This window comes from Gracilinanus agilis, chromosome 6, assembly GCF_016433145.1.
Source record: "Gracilinanus agilis isolate LMUSP501 chromosome 6, AgileGrace, whole genome shotgun sequence".
NCBI lineage: Eukaryota > Metazoa > Chordata > Mammalia > Didelphimorphia > Didelphidae > Gracilinanus > Gracilinanus agilis.
Genome location: NC_058135.1, coordinates 100966814 through 100983050, shown reverse-complemented (window position 1 = coordinate 100983050; position 16237 = coordinate 100966814). Strand labels below are relative to the sequence as shown.

Sequence of the window (16237 nt, the reverse complement as noted above, 5' to 3'; positions counted from 1 at the left end):
ACCCTTCTACTTCTCTATAGGTATGATATAATTCCTTGTTCCAATAGATCTAATTTTTCTTCCCTCTCCGAGTCATTTCAATGCACGTAAAATTTAAATATTACCTATGGCCAACCTCTTCCTTTGTATTGGTCTTCTTCCCCTCTCTCCTCATGTGCTTCTTTTTGAAATATATATTCTCCCAATTTTTTCTCTTTTCCCATTTCTCTAAATATTATCCTCTTTTTTACCCCTAGTTTTAATATATTTTTGTCCTATCATCCTATACAGTTTGTCACTGTACCCTCTAAGTATACTTCTTCTAGCTACCCTTTTGATAATAACAATTGTTAAGAGTTACCAATATCACCTTTTATTATAGGAATACAAATCATTTGAACTCATTGGGTCACTTAATTTTTTTTTTCCTTTCTTAATTACCTTTTGGTGATTCTCTTGAGTTCTGTGTATGGGCATCAAATTTTCTCTTGAAGTCAGGTGTTTTCTGTAGGAATGCTTGGAAGTCTTCTATTTTATTAAATGACCATACTTTCCCATGCAAGACTATAGTCAATTTTACTTGGGAGTTGATTCTTGGCTGTAGATTCAGCTCCCTTGCTTTCCAGAACATCATATTCCATGCCTTCTGGTCCTTCAAAACAGCCAGGTTCTGTGTTATATCCTAACTGTGGCTCCATGATATCTGGATGGTTTCTTTTTAGCAGTTTGTAGTATCTTTTCATTGGTCTGGAAGTTCTTGAACTTGGCTATCACATTGCTTTGTCAATTGGTGATTTAATGCATGAGGTGATCTGTGGATTCTTTCAGTCTTTACTTTATCCTCTTATCCAAGAATGTCAGCCCAGTTTTCTTGGATAATGTCCTGTGGAAAGATGTCCAGACTTTTTCTTTTGTCATGATTTTCAAGTAGTCCAATAATTATTAAATTGTCTCTTCTGGATATATTTTCCAGGTCTGTTGTTTTATCAGAGATGTTTCACATTTTTGCAAATTTTTTCATTCTTTTGATTTTGTTTTATACACTCATGCTGCCTTGTAAGTTCATTTGGTTCTAGATGTTAGATTATAATTTTTAAAGACTAAATTTCATCCTTGGATTTTTGGTCATCCTTCTCCTTGTGGTCTGTTTTTCTTTCTTTGCCTCATTTTCAAGCTGGTCAATTCTGGGTTTCAAGATACTATTTTCTTGTTTTAGTTCATGTACATCTGTTTCCAGATGACCTATTTTGCTTCATAAGTTCTTTTCCCAATTTTCTTCAGCTTTTCTTAATTTTTTTAAATTTTGTTTTGAGTTCTTCCAAAGCCTTTGTCCAGTTGGCTGGAGTTCCTGAGTTTTTTAAAGGCGTTCCTTGGTCCACCTCTGTTCCATTTGTTTTTTGTTTATTACCTGGGTAGAAGCTGTCGAGGGTAATTTCTTTTTTCTATTGTTTTACTCATATTTTTTCCTTCTTTCTCCCTGTCATTGGCTGTATTTTTGCTCCTCTCTTTATTTGCTGGATCTTTGGGTTTGTGCTATTCTGTCCTGAAAGGGCTTCTTCCCTGCTCTGCTGATTAAGTGGAATAGGCTGATAGAGTTGACTTGTATTAATGTGCCCTGAGGCCAGATCTTCCCCAGCTGTCGGCAGAAGATGAAGGTGAAGGTGAATGTGTGGAGGCTGAAGGTCTCTACTCCATTTTGCTAGTCTCCTCCCTACCAGCTTCCCTGTCAGAGCCCTGAGCTTCCTATGGTGGTATCAAGGTATTCTGTCTGAGCTGCAGCCTTGACACTGGGATACCAGTCAGCCAGATTCTTATCATGGGTCTCAGAGCAATAGGTAGGGGGGAGGAGTGTTGGAGACTGAGCTTCCCTGCCCTTTGAAGGCTTCTTATCTATACCATTGATTGATGGGATTAAGCCTGGTTGCACTGATCTGCCCAGCTGGATGTGCCCTGAGGCCAAAATCTCCATGGGCAGAAGCCCATGATGGAGAAGTGCTGGCTGAAGGCTGCAACCTGGCTGCCCTACTCTCTGCCCCTCTCCTCCAGCTGCCTCCCTTCCCACTGTGGTCTGAGCCCTGAGTCTTGTATAGCTATGGTAGCAAGGCACTCCTTCTGGGTTGAAGCTCTCACCTGGAGTTCGCAGCAACCACCTGAATCTTAGCAGGTGGGAGAGAGGTCTTGGGACATTCCTTCTTTCTTTTCCTTAAACCTGACAATTCAACCTTCTCTGTGTACCTTTTAAGTTGAATCCAACAGAAGAGTCCCCAGGCTCTATTCTGTTGTTGGATTTGGTTTTGTGTTTCCCTAGAAGTGCATTGTTTTTTATTAGTGTTGAAGGATTTTCACAGAGTTTTGCTATTTCTAAGCCACCATCTCCTCAAATTCAAAGGATTTTCAGTTAAAAGAACCTTATAATTATCTTATACAATAGCCTTATTTTTTAAAGGTAAAGAAATTTTGATCTAATAGAAAGTTCAGTGACATCTCCAAGGGATTAAATGCCATGGCTGTCTACCTCTTGGCCAATTTGCTTGTTGCTCTTTTGACTTGCTATGACAGTTATATAACCACTCCTGGAAAATGTACATATGAAAATATCTAAGGCTTTTGGTAAGATTTAAGTTATTTCTAATATTGACATAGTATATGTAAGGCATATCTCATTTGTGAATACAAAGAAGAAAAAGTTTAATAGTTAATGATTTGTTTGTTTAAAGAAAGCCTTCCATTATTATTTGTGCTATCAGCATATAAAATGTGTATTTCTTAACCTTGGTTCCCTGTTGTGAAAAATAAGACTTGTTATATTAAACATACCTGTGGAAAGCAAACATATATTTATTAAGTGCCCTAATTAGCAACTGGTTTTGGAATTGCAGTCCAATGAAACATAAACCCTGGATTTGCCATAATTTTCTTCCTTACAATAGCTGTGTTAGATGGTCTGTAATATTGCTTTCTGTTATACTTTTCTCTTTCCATTTCCCAAAGTCCAACACATATTATATCACTTCAGCCATGTAACAACCTTATGAGATAGGCAAGACAGGTATTTTGCACTCGATTTTACAGATGAGAAACCTGCTATTCTGAAAGATTAAAAACCATTCATAAGGTCATATGGGTAGTGTGTAGAAGAACTGGAGACTGGAAGCAGGCTTCCTGCCTCCTGGATACAATCTTTGTGAATAAGATAAAAGCCGTGTGTGTGATCGTATTTTTGAAAATCTGTTGGCCGATATAATTCCAGATTTTAAAAAGTCAAAAGAAAAACAATCATTTCTCTTTACATTATACTATAATCCTTTATGTAGGCTTTTAAAATTTGTAATATTATTTATGTGCATGGGACTGTAATGACTCTTCATCATGGAACAGACAGTTCTGCTCTCTCAAGACCATGCCAGTTTGTCTAGCCAAACTGGAATGGTCTTTAGTACATCACCAGTGAAGGAGCAGATCTTTATAGTCCAATCTAATCAACTTCAGAGAAGTTGATCGGCAGAGGCTAGAACACAAACAAGGTCATGATTTATTTTTTCTCAGTCAACTAACTCCGAAAGCCTTATGGAGTTTTAAGTATGTATGCAGGTCCATTATGGGAGGGACATAGATGAAGTAGTGACCAACACTGGAAGATAAAGTTAAAAAGTTAAAAAAAAATCAGTTTAAAATATCAGGACTCTTTTCACACTGAATATTGGTTTCTATGGAATCTTTCTTTAATTGCCCATTATCTCCCAATGATTTGCAAAGCTCTAACATAAAAGCTGATCCTGCGAATATATTTTAACAGAACACTTGTCCCTGCCATCAAGGACCTTGAAAACCACTTAAAAGGAAAGTCAAGTTGCATAAATGAGTATAATCCAACATACAAGAAGATGGAGACAAAAGTAGGAATTTGACAAAGTAATCTAGGAAAATATAACCAGGGATGAATTATAAATTGCTATACACAAATCTATGTCACATTATCCATGTTATATGTTATACTTAAGTTATATACATATATACACACACACAAACACGTATAGTAAAATTATTTACTCTAAGTGTGTTTCTGGATAGAGAGCAACTGCCTTCTGACATATGTTTGCTCATTGACTCTGGGAAAATGCTTAACATCTCAGGAACCCAGGCAACCCCCCCCCCCGCCCTAAGGCTTTAAGCATTCCAGACTCATTGCCATTCTGGAATGGCAGACTATTATCTATTATTCCAGCCAGGTGAAACTGTAGGTCTAAAACAACAACAAAAAAAGTTATTCAATTGATTTTGATTAAAAAAAATTATCATCAACTTTTAAAAAATATTACATTTATATGACAGACTAAAATAAGAGACTAAATAACAGAACAACAACATGCCTTTGTGCTGTACCAATAAGTGGAAAAGTAGCACATCAGGAAACTTTGCAAGAGAGCTGAGGGTGATTGTCATGTGTCATTTACTAAGTTCAATCTGTCTTTCAGAAGTAGTAAAGATGAATCAAAATGCTGGAGGAGGCAATGCAGGAGAAGAAGATAGAGCAGAACATCAAAGGCCAGGGAAAGAAGCAGCAGCAAATGAGATGCATTTCTAGCCAGTTTCTGAGAACGGCTGCTACCTGATATTTTTGAAGGAAATTTGGCCCCAGGACATACAGATGAGTAAAACTTCCCATTAATAGAGGCAAATTCAGCCAAAAGATTTGACAGATTTCCAGTACAGAACCTGATTTGACTTAGCATGGCTCCTTTTGAAAATCTTCCCTACCATTTTCTCTCTTCCTGCCCACTCTGCCTTCCTGAAGATTGCTATGTAAATTGATAGGATAGGGAACCAGGCTAGGGCTGCGATTTCATTTATAGCAAATGCTCAATGAGGAACTTTTAACACCGTAGGGGGTTACCTTATCTGCAAGTTATGGTCTTAGACAGTTTCCTGGACCATCAAGTGATTAAGTTATTTGCCCGGGGTCACACAGAAATAGATATCAGAAACAGGTTTTGAATCTTGGCTATCCTAGCTTTAAGGCCAACTCTATCCACTATGAAATGCTATTTCTCATTTAAATTCATATATCCTTCAAAAACTTAAAAATAAAAACACTTTAAACTTCAGTTTGGGGACTGCTATACAAAAGTGTGGTAATTATTTCACAAAATAGTCTTTTAAAACAGTTTTCTCTTCCATGTAAAAGAGAATCAGTGCTGGATGAGTCTCAGAGATTGTCTACCCTATACATCACAATGAGGAAAAAGGCAAAGACAATTGCTGTAACTAAAAAAGCCAGGAAGTGTTAGAGAAACAAACACTTTTTTTTTTATACCTTACCTTCTGTATTGGTATTGGCTCCAAGGAAGAAGAGTGGTAAGGGTAAGCAATGGGGGTCAAGTGACTTGCCCAGGGTCACACAGCTGGGAAGAGTCTGAGGTCAGATTTGAACCTAGGACCTCCCGTCTCTAGGCCTGGCTCTCAATCCACTGAGCTACCCAGCTGCCCCCAACACTTTTTTTTTATATAGTATCACTGTCTGAAATGATTTCAAAACAAATATTCTTCCAAAAAGGCATTTTATGAATGTAAAACCTGACTGTTGCATTTTAGTTATGACAAATAAAAATAATTCATATGTAATATGGATATGGTCTTTGAACTTGAAACTATAGGGTCAAATTGATGTTATATATTAAATATAATTATGATTAAATTATTAAAAATAATTTAGTTATTTATATAGAATATTTTTTATAAATACATGATTCATGATTTTTTCCATCCCTCTTCCCTCTCCACTCTGAGAGCTGACAAGCAATTCTACTGGCTTATATATGTACCATTATTCAAAACCTATTTACATATTATTCATATTTGCAGTAGAGTGATCTTTTAACTCCAATACCCCAATCATATGTCCAATATGATTACACTATTGACATATGTGCTTCCTTTACTCAATGGGTGAAGTGATTCCTATTGCCACGCCTAACTAGTCTAAAATCTTTCCAACTCTATGCTGATTTAATTTCTCAGTGTCCTTATAAATTACTAGAATTGACAGATTAAGTTCATGTCCTTCTAATTGGTAGCAAGATATAGTCACTTTGGCCAGGATGTAGGAAGACAGGAATACCAAAACATTTTTGGTGGAGGGATCATTTTGGAATTATATAAGAAAGTTAATAAATTATTTGAGAGGTCATTAACCTGTATTGTGGATACTATAAATAAGCTTTAAAACAGAAGTCTATAGTATATACCAGAATATTTATAGCAGCGCTCTTTGTACTTTCCATGAATTAAACAAAGAATTTACTCAAATGTGTCTTATCTAAAAATGAAGTAAATTTGTAGAAATAACTTGTATGATAAAATAAACAGAAAATAATATGGATTTGATGTCCTATAAGGTGTCTTCGGATTCTCAATCCATGGATAAACACAATGATCACAACATTGTAAATGAAAATATTACTAAAAAGGAAGTTAAATTCTGAGTAACAAATAAACAAACAAAACAGTAATAGTCTCATAGAATAAATAATGACATAACCCCCCTTAGCTGACGCACAATTCCACTGGGTTTTACATGTATCATTGATCAAGATCTAATTAAGGGACAAAGTAAATAAATGTGCAAAATCTAATTTTAGTCAACTTGATTTTTAAAAAAATAATTCAGAATTTAACAAAGGAAATCATTCAGAATTTGAAATTTTTACTAAGGAATAAAAACTCATTTTAGAATGTAAGCTATTTGGAGAAAAGCAAACTGTAATGGAATGGTATTTTGTATTTAGCTGAATGAACTTCCTTTTTTTCAGTCATTAGGGGACTTTGTTACCTCAACTTCATCTTATCTATATCTTGTTTGCATATTTCCCCTCTTCCCACCATTAGACAGATTGTGAACTCCTTGAAATCAAAGGATAAGGTCTGGGATGGGGGGGGCTTCCTTTTACCCTCAGTGGTTAGTACAGTGACTAACACATAGATGATACTTAATAAAGGTTGAATGACTGACTGATCATTATCGAACGTCATGAAAAATTCTTCTATATCTGTTTTCTCAGTATTTATTTTCTTGATCTCTTATATTACAGAAATCACTACCTTGAAAATCAGAAAAAAAAAACCCAAACTATTTTATCAGTGGATTTTTTCCTTCCTTGCATAGGACTTGACCTTTCAATAGTTAATAAAATTAATTTTTTCTTCCTTTAAATTCCATGATTTTTTTTATCCTTAATGTTCCACCACATTCACACTGATAGCTTCTTTGTCTTTTTATCTCAATTTTTCTTTTCTGATCCTTGTCTCTAAGTCTTACTAAACCCCACAGATCAGTCTTTAGGTAAGTGTTGTTCTTCTTTGCTTGTATTATCTTTTTTTGGTCAATTTAAAAAAAAATTTAATGTTTTAAAAACTGTTTTCAAGTCAATTTTTATTTCAAACAATTTTAGCAATTGTCTTTATTCTATTGACTTAAAAATGAGACAAAACTTATTTTCTATCTTAGTAATAACTCTAACCCAAAAGGGCAAGGGCTAGGCAGATGGTGTTATGTGACTCGTTCATAGTCACAGAGCCAGGACATGTCTTTGGTCAAATTTGAAACCAAGGCTTCAAGACTTCTAGCCCAATCTATCCCCTGTGCCATCTATCTGCCCCTGATTCCAGTGATTTCTAAAATATCATCTTTCAATTGCTCTCAGATTCCATCTTTGCTTCACCTTGGAGAATTTGTTTTATTATGTCTTTCTTCAGAAATATAGACTGTCTCATATCAAAATCATAACCTTATCTCTTAAGCCAAATATTAACAATTTCATCATTCTTGTTGATGACATGTCTGTTCCCAGTCATAGTGGGCAGACCATGAAGAAAGACATTAGATTAGGAATAATGTCACACAGCTGGATAGAACATTTCAGGGGGCCACATCTGACCCGCAGGCTGTAACTTGCCCATCACTGATCTAGACAAATCATTTAATCTCTGAGGTGACCAAGGCAACTAGGACTCATCATCATCATCAAGCTTTTACATAGAACTTTAAATTTGCAAAGTGCTTTACCAATATTAATTCATTTTATGCTCACAACATTTACTCTGTTGCCATTTTATAGCAAAGGAAACTAAGGAAGGTAGAGGTTAAGCGACTTATTGCTTAAGATCACACAACCAGTAAGTGCCTGAAACAGGATATGAATTCAGTTCCTTCTGACTGTAAGTATAGCATTGTATCTACTGTATTAAATAGCTGCCATAGAAGAGGTGCTGATCTGGGCTGTTCATGGAAATTTCCTAACTGGGAGTTCTCTACAACAATTTTAAAAAACTTTATGAAGGAAAACCTTAAAGTGTCAGAAATCAAAGTACAAACAAAAGGTTATTTATTATTTTGTCATGCAACCTCCATAACCTTGCCAGGTGCCAAGAACCTAGATATTTTGATATCTAAAACATAAAGGCTATTAAGTAATCCTCATGTACTGAACCAATATGAAATCAGGGTGTCATTTTTAGAGAATTGCTTGACTATCTTTAGTGCTTGATTTCTAGCCCCACAGAAAATCAGAAAGAAAAGTAAGAGTCAACTAGAGACAGTCAACAGAAAGGCTTCATAGTGAGGAAGGCTAAAGAAAAACAAGAGAGAAATTAGAGTCTATAATATCATGGAGTACCAAGTAGCCCTATAAGCTCAATGAAAAAAGAAACCAGCATTTAAAAAAATTCCCAGCATTCATTAAGCAACATAGGCCAAGCAATGTGCTGTGCTTTATAAATATTATCTCATTTTATCCTCACAGTAACTTGGGGAGAAAAGAATTATTATGATTCTTACTTTACAAATAAGGAAACTAAGGCAGACCTGTCATGATGATAAAGCTAATAAGTGTCTTAACTCAGTTTTGAACTTGTCTTTCTGATTCCAAGATCAGAGTTCTATCAGTTGTGCTCAGAGATAGGGCTCCATTGCCTCTCCCTCCCTGTAGTTACTTTTTAAACCGCCCAAAGCTACCACTCTATGATACATAAGACAGTTATTGATTTCAAAAATGATGAGTCATCAAGAGAAGGATAAAAAATTGTGCTTTAAATTTAGTTTAGTTTAGTAGGGCAGGGAAATATGTAAAACATTTTGGACAACTTTTCATTTTAAAATGTTGAGATACAAGTTCTAGGGTTGTTTTATTTAAAACAGTTACAGAGATGTAACATCACGTCCTCTGACAATGATGAATAGATACATTTGTCACCATAGGGCCAAAAATAGGAAAATGATCTAGAGCAGTGAAAGTGGTAATAACGTTACAGTGGCTTACCTACTTCTTCAGAAGTTATTCAGTCTTTGATGATTACTAAATAGACCAGGGATCGGCAACGTATGACTCTTTTGAGGGCCATATTTGGCTTTTTCTGCAGGAGCCATTAAGTCAATTTTTTTTCAGGTGCTGTTACAGGAGCGGCACTGTGAGCACTGTACGGCTCTCACGAAATTACGTTTTAAAAAACGTGGCGTTTATGGTTCTCACAGCCAAAAAGGTTGCCGACCCCTTAAATAGAGTGAAGGCATCAATGACAACAGTCTTAAAAACTCAGCTTTACATCCTTTTTTAAACCCTGGGCAGAAATACATTGATTCCAACATCACATAATTGGAAAGACAGAAACGATTGAGAGCCCAAGAAGCACATGTTGTTGGGAAAAAAATTCATTAGTTAACATGTTTCCTTTCTTCTGTTGAAATTGTGTCATAAATAAGTCAGAATGCTATTTGACATAGTTGGAGAAGACACTGTTAAGTGTGTGTAATTGAATAGAAAAAGGTGATGAAAACAAAGAGTTTCTTAATAGAAAGACTAGCACAAGTTCTTATTGTTTTAAAAAGGCAAATCTTATTGATGTCAACTCAGTTATAATGAGAGCTGGGAGAGTGAAATCAGTACTTAGTTACATGTTCATATATGTACATACACATATATATATATGTATGCATGTATGTGTGTATACACATATACATATATTTTCATATATTTGTGTATATACACATATAGCTTTAAATTTGCTGAGTCTTATATATGTGCTACCAAAAAGTCATATGAATTCAAATAAACTAGTTATTTCACAACAGCTAAATTACATATAGAATAAATGAAAAATTCTTAGGGACACTAAATTATACTCTTTATATCAGTTCTATTACAGTCAGAAAAAATAAATGAGTTTATTTTTCCTGGTAACCTGTAACCGGTTCACTAGCCTATAAATAAACCCATCAGTCATGGAATTTTATGGATTTGAGGCTGTGGTTATTGGTTTTTATTTTAGATATCGATTATAAAAGTTAGAGTAATTTGATAAATAAGTAATTTCTAAGGCATTCTGGTACAAAGAAATGAAAGTTGTATTAAAATATTAATTAATAATTCTTCAAATATAATTAATGACTTTCTTACAAAGGAAAGACATTATTTAATGGGACACTTAGGCTTTCAAGCCCTCTGCAAATATTTTTTTTTATTTTTTGCTTTGCAGAAGTGATGACAAAAATCCTCTCGCTAGTATACTTTTTAATCAAATCTGGTTAGTAAAATTACTTTTGTTGGGATAATGATTTTTCTCCCTAACATATAAAGAGCATGATGCATATATTTAGAAATTCTTAAGTTTAGGTTATTTTTTCTCTTTTTCTTGAATTTTAATTCTGAGTATTTGTCATATCCACAGATATGATGCACTGCAATATACACTGATTAAGAGTTTCTATTTTGGGATATACATATATACATCACTGGAACAACAATATCTGGTCAACAGATCTGAAGAAGAGCAAGGTTTAAAATGTGAATCTTTTCGTCAGGAGCTTCAACCTCTATAATGTAATGTTGTCCCAATACTCTAAGACTAAGAAAAATACAGAGCAACTGGTCTCATTTCCATACTTGAAAAGCTATCAGAATTTTCTATTAAAGTTTAGGCTAAAGGATCAACAAGTCTCACTTTTTTTAAAGGCCTCTATGATATGTATAAGTTGCTACATGCTTCTTTTCATTTTTTTCAAACTCTCATAACACTTTACATTTTTTTTTCCTGTGGAATATAATAGCTTGTATACATTATGTCTGTTGTGCACTTATCTTATTTTCATTACTCGATCATACTCCCTGTTTGGCAGTGGTCATAACATTTTTCCATATATCTTCTTAAATAATCAGCATAGATCTTTGGATGTGGAAGATTTTTAGTAGATGTTTTCTTCATTGAATTGCAAATAGGAAATAGAGAATACCAAACTAGGCTGTAAAGGCTGCAAATGGTTCCTATGATTTTGTTAAAAAAAAAACAAACTGAGACCTTCTGTTTTTTAGGACCAGAAGATAACTTCATGAGCCAAGCAATACTCTCTAGTTCCTACTTTGAATCACACTGAAAATTGATCTTGTAATCGTGTAAATTGCTATTTGAAAGTTGCCATAATGATGGAAATTTAATTTATTATAAATCACTAACCAACACATAACATGAATTATTTTTTCAATGTTTGTATTTTGTGAAAACATCATGAAGTGATCGCTCAGGGCATTAACATTTTGATATTATTTCCAGTGCAAAATTTGCATGTTGAAGGCTATATTAATTTGACAACTGACGTTTGTACCAGTTTTGCTTATTTTTAAAAGACACTATTCTTTGGGGAAAACTTACATCATATTCAAGGAAGGGACAAAAGGATATCCAAGGTTGAAATTCAAGGCAAAGTTTAAGCATGAGGAGAAATGGTCTAATTGAAAGTTTTTTTATGGGGGGAGGGTGTGTGTATGGTAATGCTCTTTCATCCTCATGCAAAATGGGCAAAGTAGTTTGCAATTAATTTTATAGCTCATATTGATTTGGATAATATTCCAATTCACATAAAACAACTAGTGAATCATTCAAAACTATTAGTGCCACTCCCACATATTAGAAAAATTATAGACAATAAAATTTTAAGGGATCATTTCCATAGACCCCTATAAAGCAAGCTAACAATTATCCCCCTTTTTTCATCCATTATATTATATCAGGGTTTTTAACTGGCATTTCACTATAATAAGCCTGATAAAGCACTTACTAGGTGCTGGGCATTGAGCTTCATCTTGGGCATAAACATTTGAAAGCTTTCACATTTTTACTGACCAACAAAGCCACTATGTGCCCAGTATTCTGCGAGCTCTGTGATGGCAGTTACAGCAGTGGAAATGCCAGAACATTAGAACATTCCATTCTTGGGCCATCCACAAATGTCAAATCTAAAGGGCACTGTAGAATGCAGTAACAATAAATTCTGAGTAAGAAAACCCATCAGGTAGAAAAACATATATCAAAGTGAATACTCTATCCAGTATATTATCAATAGTGTGTAGTGCTGGGCAGCAAAATTATTGACTCAGGGTCAACTGTAACTCTTTCTAGAATACTAAGTATTTTCCCTCCATACAATTTGAATGATAAAAGCAAAGTTGTTTATAGAGTAAAGGACTCTTTTTTATTTACCCAAATAACTTACACATGGAAGTCTTATAAAAATAAGGCTTCATAAAACTGTTTGGTAAAAACCAATATGGTCAAAACAAGAGATGAGTAAAACCAATCAAAGAGAGATACATATAATGAAGCCCCCAAAGAACAACCACATCCAATCACAAGCCAGATTTGCATAGTTTTTCAGTGATGTTTAATGAAGAATATTATTAAATAAGTGTGTAAGACATCAAAGAGAAATTATCAGAATAAAATCAGCAATAGAGAGGGACTCAAGATTCAGAAAAAATTTGCACAGCAGGGAACTCTCCATCACAAAGATCAAAGGTCACCACCTGTCTGAATTAAGTATTGCCTAAGCCATAGAGAGGGGTTGAATGACTTGCCCATAGCTAAATATCTAATAAGCATCAAAGTCAAAAAAAATTGAATATATGCCTTTCTGAGTCCTAGATCAGCACTTTAACTACTAAATAGCACTGTCTCTTCAGGAAGAAGACATACATGATATCAGTCTCCTTAAGGTGTTTTGTAAGTAATTCTATAAGTAATTTCCCTTTGTCTTTAATTATAGCCTTCCTCACTGGATTCTTTAAAGGAAAATATTTATTGAAATTAAGGATATAGAATGCTCTTTACTTCCACCCTGTGAAAATTACTTACTTATCTATAGCCTTATTATCACAAAAGGCCTCAATTCTTGTTTATTTGATTTCTGAAGAGTGTGGAGCAGAAGGACTTGGTCCTCATGAATAATAGAGAGATATCAAGATAGCTGAATGAGTTCATACTTGGGCAGAGGTTATCTGGTTGCCTTCTGAAGACAGAAGTAAAAACTCATACTTTTGAGCAATGAAATCTGTTAACAGGGAAATATTGGCCAGTCAATTTGCATATGGGCCAGTTTCTGCATCTGGATTGTTTCATACCCATTGATCTATGATTATAGCAGTGAATACAAGTTTAATGAAAAGATAACTTCTTCATTTTGAAAATGTTATCTATTATGAGCTAACTTCTATGGGATTTATCTTCCCTTGAAAGAGAAATATTTTAAAACAAAAGAAACTCCTTGTTTTTATGTAGACAACTTGGTCTTATGAATAATATTTTGGAACTCAAGACATAAGAAATAGTTCAACTTTACTAAAAGAATACATTTTTATACATGTAGAAATTTCTGGAACAGTCACTTCTAATTTAAATGATAGCTGAAACATTTAAAATGATACCTAATTCTTTTTTTTACATTCCCCATGTCTCTTGGCCTTTGGCATTCTATAGAAAAGATATTAAAATTTCCCTGTGCTGCTTTAGCTAGCAGGACCAGGTATAAGTGCTGCCCTGACAATATGTAATCGTGGGATTATTAAAGATTCTGGGCCTTTCTTTCACAAATGGAACCAAAATGATCTTTATCTTATGATAATGTCCTTTTAAAAAGTTTGTTTCTTGACATATTAATAAAAACAGACTGATGAAAATTTAAACAGTGTGAAAATTAATTATTGTTTATTCACAGTGGATCTTTTCTGATGTGGTTCCATTTTTTCCTCCACTGTGTATTGAGTTTTCTTTGAAGATAGTGGGAGCTTATGATTATTTTATGATGTATCAAGCCTACTTTTGTGTAAGTTTAAGAATAGAAGCCTTGTTGAAGTGCTGTAATGTAGCAGACATATTTAAAAATATGACTCCTACCTAGGTCAAATTACATTCTTAATTCTTATGGAAAATAATAGAACTTAGAGATAACCACAAGAAGGCAAAATTTATGTCATAATTTGGAAAGAAATGGGAACAAAACTTTAATCTAGCAAAGACAGTGAATAACATGTAAGTGATGCTTTAGTATATGTGTTTTTATTAATCTGAATGAATCTCAGCATGGTTTAGTTACATGTCAATTATTTATTGCATATAAAGTTCAGTTCATTTGTTGGAAGAAAAATTACATGTACAAATGGGAAATAAATATAAGGATTAAAAAAGTTTGAATAATGAATATAGTTAGGGAATGATGCCTTAAATAGCATACACACAAATATCATGATATGTTCTATGTAAAAGTTATGGCAAATTATCCTCCACTAAAATATTATCCTGGTGTTTCACTATTACATGGAGGGGACCCTGGATAATTAAAAATGATCTAGTAAAAACACAGGCTATGTCCATGTTGGTGAAGGCATGACATATGTGCTCCAGTGACACAGAGGGAGCTGCCCCATTCCCCCTCTCGACAGTGCCTAAGGATATTATTACATGTCCCACTCCTCTGTCCAGTCACTCAGTGTGAGCACTTCCTCCCTCCCCTGTCTGGGGTAATATGGAGGGATTACAAGCAGCTAGAAGTTGCATTTTGGGCACATGATCTCCAAAAGGTTTTCCAACACTGGCCAATATCAACTCAAAAGACTAATTACAGTCCCAGTGACAAACTGTCTTCTATTGGAAGAATAACTCTGCTAATAGAGAGTGCTGAGCACCAAAGGTTGGGTGCTAGGGAACAATTTCTTTGGTCATGGAATTCCATGATGCAAAAATATGAAAAAAATTCCTCTGTCCTTTGAGTTTTGCTTTTTTTTATTTTATTTTTTCCTATTTAGTTTTCAAATCAAGGAAAACAAGAATAGGAAGAAAACATTCATAAGATACAGTCAGAGAAAAACAAAAAAAAAACAAAAACAAAAAGAGAATGAGAGCTAGATAAACTGAAAATTGGCAGAGTTAGAGTTTAGAAAAGTCTTTTAAATAAGAGTTATATTTACTATCTTCTTCTCATAGAGAGAATTCAATGACTTTAAATGACCCATCATCTAATTTCCTAAATTCTTGTTTGTTCCTTCCTTCCACCACATTCCACAAAAGGGATTAGTCTAATAGCAAGATTCATAACAACACTATTTGTGGAGACAAAAAAAATGGAAACCAAATGGATACCCATCAATTAGTAATAGCTAAAAAATTTTGATTGTAATGGAATACTATTGTTCTAAGAAAATCAGGGAAACTTATATGAACTGACACAGAATAAAATAAACAAAACAAGGGACATACTTCATAAAATATCAACACTGGAAAGATCAGATGTGTATTCTGAAAATCTAATCAATTTTATTCTGAAGATGCCAGATGACAAAGGATAAACCATGGTATTCATAACCTGGGAAAAGAGGGAGATAAACAGGTTCCAGAATGTGACATATATGTTTTAGACATGGAACAATGCAAGGGTTTGTTTTTGTTGATTGCGCCTATTTCCTAAAATGTTTTTGTTTCATTTTTCTCTTCATTTCTTTTTACTTCATCTTCTCTACTCCACTCTCTAAATGTCTTTATCCACTATTATCCAGTAGCATTTCTATTCTGTAAGAACACTCTTTCCTAGTGAAAGATCCCTTTGCCTAGCTCCTATTTCAGATTCCTTTAAGAAACTCTACTTTTAGGAAGTTGCCTGGACCAGCCAATTTCATGTCTTCATTTGAGGGCTCTGCTCCTAATGCCTTTCTCCAATGATCTCCTGCTTTGATATGTTCTCTTTGGATCTCCTTTCAACTATTTCCCCCAACAAATCTTCCCTTTTGAATACATGCTCAATAAGGGAAGGGATTATCTTTCTTCTAATTTACATTTCCAGTTCCTGACACATATAGTACCCATTTAATAAATGATTATTGACTTGTTTTTTTTTTAAAGTGAGGTGGAGGAGAAACTGAAAATAATACTGCTAACTGAAAAGAAA

The 16237-nt window shown here is 34.2% G+C and overlaps 1 protein-coding gene across 4 annotated transcripts in view; it reads right to left on the bottom strand.

Moving 5' to 3' along the window:
* The window catches only part of SPOCK3 (SPARC (osteonectin), cwcv and kazal like domains proteoglycan 3), a 634362-nt gene that overhangs the window by 142072 nt on the left and 476053 nt on the right, over positions 1–16237 (bottom strand). The gene's annotated exons all lie outside the window — the stretch shown is intronic.